Source organism: Mauremys mutica, unplaced genomic scaffold (genome assembly GCF_020497125.1).
Source record: "Mauremys mutica isolate MM-2020 ecotype Southern unplaced genomic scaffold, ASM2049712v1 Super-Scaffold_100089, whole genome shotgun sequence".
Taxonomy (NCBI): Eukaryota; Metazoa; Chordata; order Testudines; family Geoemydidae; genus Mauremys; species Mauremys mutica.
Genome location: NW_025423261.1, coordinates 779,310 through 786,681, shown reverse-complemented (window position 1 = coordinate 786,681; position 7,372 = coordinate 779,310). Strand labels below are relative to the sequence as shown.

The 7,372-nt window shown below is 49.7% G+C and overlaps 2 non-coding genes across 2 annotated transcripts; both read right to left on the bottom strand.

The window, feature by feature from the left end:
* Nucleotides 1–1,574: 1,574 nt before the first annotated feature.
* On the bottom strand, nucleotides 1,575–1,647 carry TRNAV-AAC. The gene has a single exon. It is a non-coding gene; the product is annotated as a tRNA-Val (tRNA).
* A 5,205-nt stretch (nucleotides 1,648–6,852) lies between these two features.
* Nucleotides 6,853–6,925, bottom strand: TRNAM-CAU. Its single transcript has one exon. It is a non-coding gene; the product is annotated as a tRNA-Met (tRNA).
* Between the last annotated feature and the right edge of the window lie 447 nt (nucleotides 6,926–7,372).

Genomic DNA, 7,372 nt, shown 5'->3' with positions numbered 1-7,372 from the left:
GCAGCACATGGAGGCCCTCTGCTCCCCTCCCCCCATGGGTGTGCAGAGATGTGCCAGCAGCACTAAGGTGGCTCCCTGCCCACTCTGCCTCCGTCCCTCCATGCCACTCCCAGAAATGGTCGGCATGTCCCAGCATCCCCTGGGGCGGGGGAGTGTCTCCATTCACTGCCTCTGCCCCGAGTACCAACTCCGCAGCGCCCATTGGCCAGGAACTGCAGCCAATGGGAGCTCTGGGGGCAGCACCTGCAGGCAGCGGCACACGGAGACCCTCTGGCCCAGCCCACCTAGGAACTGCTGCCAGAGGGTTGTTGTGTGTACCAGTCATTTTGGGAGCTGCAGTGCCCGGGGTAAGCGCCACCCCTCCTGCACCCCAACCCCCTCCCCCAGTGCAGAGCCTGCACTCCGCACCCAAATTTCCTCCCAGAGCTTTGCTTGTCTTCCTTTCACCCAGAACCATCCTTCTTCTCCTGGGCTGCAAGTAGCCATCCCTGGGAAGCCAAGAGGCAGGCACAAGATTCTGCCTCCCAGTAGCCAACCGCACCTCCCCAGGCTTTGCAGAACAAATGGTGACGCTCTACTAACCCCACTTAGCCGCACTGAGGCGCTTAGCTTCTGCCCTGCCTTCCTCAGCTCGACTTTCCTCTTTTGCCCCATTCCTGTCTCACGCCTTCCTTTGGCAAGTCACACAGAGGAGGCAGCAGGAAGAGCCGGCCGCCATAGGCCAACCTCCAAGGGCAGAGGAGACCAAGCCACAAGGCTTCAAAAGGTGACTGGCCCAGATCCTCTAGCTTTCCCCTGTTGGTGCCAAGGCTTTTTCTCAGCTCATTTCATCACCCTCTGTCCTGCAGGGGTTGAGTTTATCACAGGTGTTACCCAAAATTGGGTCAGTTAGTAAGCGTAGGGAGGACTAATGACCCACCAGAGTTTGGCAGAAAGCAGCACATTTGTTATAATGACAGCTAAGCTCAAAAGAAGAAGTGGGGGGGCGGGGGGGTGTCGCACTCACATACTCACGCTCCCAGGACAGGCACGGCAGTGGAGATGTCAGGATTCTGCAAGGTAAGTGTCCCACAGCGCAGCTATGGATGGTGCAATGAAGGTAAGTCTTCCTGAGGCACAATGAAATGCAACGCAGAGAACCACTGGCCAGGTGGTCCGAGCAAAGGGCATTCACTGGAGGTACAAGCTTGTGAGTGCTCTCCTGAGTCCAGGGCCCCTTCCCCTTTTAAGGGCCTGCACCTCATGGCCTGCGACTAGAGATGACTTGGCTGCATCTGGCTGGTCACACTCCACCTTGGGCAGTGTCCATGCTCTGGGTGTGTGATCGCTGCCTAATTAGCGTCCCAGACACCTTGTCTACCTGGAAGCTCTTCTGCTCTTCAACCAGCCCATTCATCCCACGAGCATTCCAGGAGGGAACGGGAGGGGAAAAGCCACTTCACAGGCATTCAGAGAGGGCGACGAGACAAAAGTGGGAGCAGGGGAAGTATAACAGACTTTTTGAGCATAGAAATCACTGCTGCTCCTACAACAGCAGGGACAGGCCAGTAGGAGCTCGGAAAATTAAGCCATTGTGTTTTTGCCTGGCTTTGAACCAGGGACCTTTTGCGTGTTAGGCAAACGTGATAACCACTACACTACAGAAACTCTGTCAAAAGTCTTTGCCCCTCCCTTCATAAGTACATAAGAATGGCCATACTGGGTCAGACCAAAGGTCCATCCAACCCCGCATCCTATCTGCCAACAGTGGCCAATGCCAGGTGCCCCAGAGGGACTGAACAGGTAATGATCAAGTGATTTCTCTCCTGCCATCCATCTCCACTGTCTGACAAACAGAGGCTAGGGACACCATTCCTTACCCATCCTGGCTAATAGCCATTCATGGACTTAACCTCCATTCATTTATCTGCAAAAAGAAAGAGGAGTACTTGTGACACCTTAGAGACTAACAAATTTATTTGAGCATAAGCTTTGCTGGGCTAAAACCCACTTCATCGGATGCATGCAGTGGAAATACAGCAGGAAGATATATATATATACAGAGAACATGAAAAAAATGGGTGTTGCCATACACACTATAACGAGAGTGAGCAGTTAAGGTGAGCTATTATCAGCAGGAGAAAAAAAACCTTTTGTAGTGATAATCAGGACTGCACATTTCCAACAGTTGACAAGAAGGTGTGAGTAACAGTAGGGGGACAAATAAACATGAGGAAATAGTTTGACTTTGTGTAATGACCCATCCACTCCCAGTCTTTATTCAAGCCTAATTTAATGGTGTCCACTTTGCAAATTAATTCCACTTCAGCAGTCTCTCATGAGAGTCTGTTTTTGAAGGTTATTTGTTGTAATATTGTGACTTTTAGGTCTGTAAATGCGTGACCAGGAGATTGAAGTGTTCTCCGACTGGTTTTTGAATGTTATAATTCTTGACATGTGATTTGTGTCCATTTATTGTTTTACGTAGAGACTGTCTGGTTTGGCCAATATACATGGTGGAGGGGCATTGCTGGCACATAACAACATATATCACATTGGTAGATGTGCAGGTGAATGAGCCTCTGATCGTGTGGCTGATGTGATTAGGTCCTATGATGGTGTCCCCTGAATAGATATGTGGACAGAGTTGGCAATGGGCTTTGTTGCAAGGATAGGTTCCTGGGTTAGTGTTTCTGTTGTTTGGTTGCTGGTAAGTATTTGCTTCAGGTTGGGGGGGCTGTCTGTAAGCAAGGACAGGCCTGTGTCCCAAGATCTGTGAGAGTGAGGCATTGTCCTTCAGGATAGGTTGTAGATCATTGATGATGCGCTGGAGAAGTTTTTATTGGGGGGCTGAAGGTGACGGCTAGTGGGGTTCTGTTACTTTCTTTGTTGGGCCTGTCCTGTTGTAGGTGACTTCTGGGTACTCTTCTGGCTCTGTCAATCTGTTTCTTCACTTCAGCAGGTGGGTAGTCTACTTGTAAGAATGCTTGATAGAGATCTTGTAGGTGTTTGTCTCTTTCTGAGGGGTTGGAGCATATGTAGTTGTATTTTAGAGCTTGGCTGTAGACAATGGATTGTGTGATGTGGTCTGGATGAAAGCTGGAGGCATATAGGTAAGCATAGCAGTCAATATGTTTCTGGTATAGGGTGGTGTTTATGTGACCATCGCTTATTAGCACTGTAGTGTCCAGGAAGTGGATCTCTTGTGTCGAGTGGTCCAGGTTTATGTTGATGGTGGGATGGAAATTGTTGAAATCATGGTGGAATTCCTCAAAGGTTTTCTTTTCCATGGGTCCAGATGATGAAGATGTCATCAGTGTAGCGCAAGTAGAGTAGGGGCATTAGAGGATGAAAGCTGAGGAAGTGTTGTTCTAAGTCAGCCATAAAAATGTTGGCATACTGTGGGGCCATGCGGGTACCCATAGCAGTGCCGCTGACTTGAAGGTATACATTGTCCCCAAATCTGGAATAGTTGTGGGTGAGGACAAAGTCACAAAGTTCAGCCACCAGGTTTGCCGTGACATTATCAGGGATACTGTTCCTGACGGCTTGTAGTCCATCTTTGTGTGGAACGTTGGTGTAGAGGCCTTCCACATCCATAGTGGCCAGGATGGTGTTTTCTGGAAGATCACCAATGGATTGTAGTTTCCTCAGGAAGTCAGTGGTGTCTCGAAGATAGCTGGGAGTGCTGGTAGTGTAGGGCCTGAGGAGGGAGTCTACACAGCCAGACAATCCTGCTGTCAGGGTGCCATTGCCTGAAATGATGGGGCATCCAGGATTTCTACGTTTATGGATCTTGGATAGCAGATAGAATACCCCTGCTGCTTTTTTGGCCTGCTGCTTCTCTGTCTGGGAGGTTTTTGTCAGCCCTGGCACACAAAAAGGGTATCATTGCAAGCGCCCATGAAGGCGAGATGAATTTTTGCCTGCCTTGCTCAGCTTGACTTGCTTCCTCACCCCATTCCTGCCTTAGATCCTGGGTCGCCTGGTGGCTGAAGATGGTCCATTGTCTCGAGCGGTGCCAGAGCCTGACACAGTGCCCCGGGCCGCCTTTGCTCTGCACATGCCGGCCATGCACATTTGCAAATACTTTAAAGATCCTGTCAGTAAGTTCTGGGGACAGTTGCTCACCTTCAGAGGAAGCTCCCTAAAATTGGCCTGTCTCACCCAGTGGTACATTGACCTCTGTTCAGACTGAGCCGAAAGGTGGGGGGGCCTCGCTGCTGTGGCTGCCGCTGCTGTGAGGGTGGCCACTGTTGCAGATGAAGCCATCCTGCAAGCACCTTCCACCTAGCCACCCACTGAAAATCCTGTAGGATGTAAGGTGGGAATAGAAGAACACGGGGGGGGGGGCGGGGGCCTTCCTAATCTCCTCCCCCTTCCGCCACTATCGGCCATTCCATACCCAGTGCTGCACCCAGTGGGGTAAAAAAAATACGGCCATATCGGAAGAGTCAGTTGGGTTCTTTATGGTTGTCCCGTCATTCCCCTCGGGCCTGACCTGCCCTCCAGCTCAGCCACCCACTGAAAATTGAAAAACAAAAAAGTAGAGCCGTACAAGGCTTCAAAGCCCACCAGGCCCAACCACCATTTCTAATACAGCAGAAAAGCCGCACTTCTCCTGACTAGGTAGGGACGTCCTATGGCCCCACAAGAAGTGGAAGGCCATCGTGTTCCGTCTCAGCAACATTCGTGGAGCAGGGGGAAACACATGGCTGAGGTTAATGACAAGGTCCCCTTCCGCCACTGGCTGAGCCACTCCTCACAGGCCAGCAACCATTTCTCCCAGTTCGCGTTCCCCACCTCGTCCCCAACCGAATGCTAGAAGGCCCAGCCATCAACCTGCAAACTCTTGTAGCCCTCCTCTTCCGCCCTGACTGATAGGGGGGAGTATTGAGCCTCCCTCCCTTAGGCCCTTCAGCATCCCTGGGGAAAGACAACACCGCCCAAGTGACTTTGGGCCAGTAGGTCAACCAATAGGGCTGCCTCCTAGGCCAGGCTGCAGCCCAGCTTCAGGACTCAGAGGAAATGGAGCTCACATCCCTACCTATAGGACTCCAGGCACGGCCAGGCTTCTGGATCAAACGTCCCCTCTTGTGCTCAAGTCACAACAGCTAGCGGGTAAAAGACAGGCTTTCATGGCCTTTGAGAAAGCAAGATAGAACCTTGGAAGACCCAGCAGGGTTTGTGGCACAGGAATTGTCCTCAGATCCCACCGAGACTTCAGCTCAGATTGCAGGATTCAAAGTCCCGAGTGCTGCCCTTACACCATGGGACCAATAGGGAACCCCCAGACCTCTGCTGAGCTCTGGTGTGGATGACCCTGTGGGAGCAGCCCTGCATTTGCTCACCAAGTTGTCATGCAGCAGTTTGCTGCAGCTCCCAGAGGCCTTTCTTAATCCTGACTGAGAGGCCAGTGGGCATGTGAGGAAGTTGCCCCTTCAGTCCCAGGCAGTACATGGCCCTTCCTAGGAAAGAACAAGTCCTGGGGAAAAAGGTGATGTCAAATAACAACTTGGAGAGATGCCTTCTTTCCTTTTGTGGGGAACTGTTCCCTTTTTATCTGACCAGGAACTTGAACCCTGGACTCTCAGATTAAAAGTCTGATACTCTACCAACTGAGCTAGCCAGGCTTACACATAAACGAAGCAAATTTCATGAAGAAGAGAAACTACTCATGAAAATGAGGGCAGGAAACAATACAGAAAACCTGCTACTCTCGCTCTCCTAGCAGTCCTAGCCCCAGCCTGCTCCTCCATCCGGCGCCCTGAGGCCTTATTCTTTTTTCAGTTAAATATCAAATCCAGGAGAAAACACAGTTATACAAAGCAAAACGAAATCACAAACAGAAATGTCATTGGAAATACAGAAATAAAAAAGGAAAATGCAATCCCCATCACTTTATCGTGTCGGGGCCATTCCTGTATCGAGAGCACCCGCTAAGGTCCCTGTGTGCTCACAAGAAACCTGGAGGAACTCATACCACAGCCTGAACATGAAACTCAACTGCTGCCAGGTGCTGCAGTAAAACCCTTTCCCTGCTGTGACGTTGCACTCCATAGGTTTTTATGAAAAGGTGCTAATAAGTGTGAATATAATGTAACTGGAACATTCTTCATGCAAAAGGTCTCTTGTAAGGTATCATTACAAAGCTTATAATCTACTATGTGTGTTCATCCTATTTGTATGAACCGATCATTCCTGTATCTGAAACTAGAAATATGAACTATAACTCTGAGGTCCTGTTGTAATGATGCAAAGTGTGGGCCATTAATAGTGGTTTGGACTCTTGATGGCTCCCATTAACCAGGACAATTGACTGGAGATGGCTCTGTCCTGCACCATTTGTGAGTCAGGCCAGGAAGAATGAAAGCTTGGGGGTCTCACAGGACATGTGACCATGTCACCTGGTACAGGAATCCATCTTAAACCTGGGGCTCTTCCCCAAGAGAGAGACAAAGAATTCCTTCCTTGTACCAAAGCTGTATAAGGGGGTGGAACTGAACAAACATGGCTGCAGTCATGAGACATCCCCTAGCTACCACCTGAGCTGGAACATGGACTATACGAGGTGAAAAGATTGGGCCCAGACAAGAAATAAGTCTAGTCTGCAAAATAAGCTTATTGAAAGATCTCTGAGGGTGAGATTTGATCTGTATTGAGTTTCATACTGTATTAGGCTTGGACTTGCATGTTTTTGTTTTATTCTGCTCTGTGAAAAATACAAGGTCCATAGAGAAGGAAAAGAAAATGCCCTAGAAAAGTCTGTGTGTGTGTGTTTGAGATGGGTGGGAGGGTGTCTAGAAACTACTCTCCTCTAGTTTCTTTTCTCTGATTTCCTGTAGAAAATCTGAAGCAGGGAGCAAAAACCATTGCCTTCTCTGAGGCTTGAACTCAGGACCTTCAGATTATGAGACTGACACGCTACCAACTGCGCTAAGAAGGCTTGGAAAAGTTTTAGGCTCAGTGTATATAGGCCCCTCCTACAGCAGTGACTGGGGCAGGGAAGGAGCCAGAGATGTGCTGGAAGAAGCAGGGAGCTCTGGTGACCAGAGACTTTTCGTGGCAGCTTTCACAGCAGCAAAGAAATCAATTCAGGCTGCCAGTGAACAATCTACTGGAACTAATGGCAGCACAGGGGGGATGTTTCCAAGCTATGCACCTACTTCCACATTTTAGAACTTACTCTCCTTTTCCTAGTAGGGCACTTTCCATGGGAATTAAGCAAAGCAAGTTGGGGAAACTACACAGGTAATAAAAACCAGTGCTCCAAATAACGCTTGAATTCATAATCCCAGCAGTAGCCCCCTCTGCGCTAACCAGTTGCACCAGTGCAGGTGCTTCTCAGGCCTTGGCTACACTTGCAAATTTGCAGCGCTGCAGCAGGGTGTGA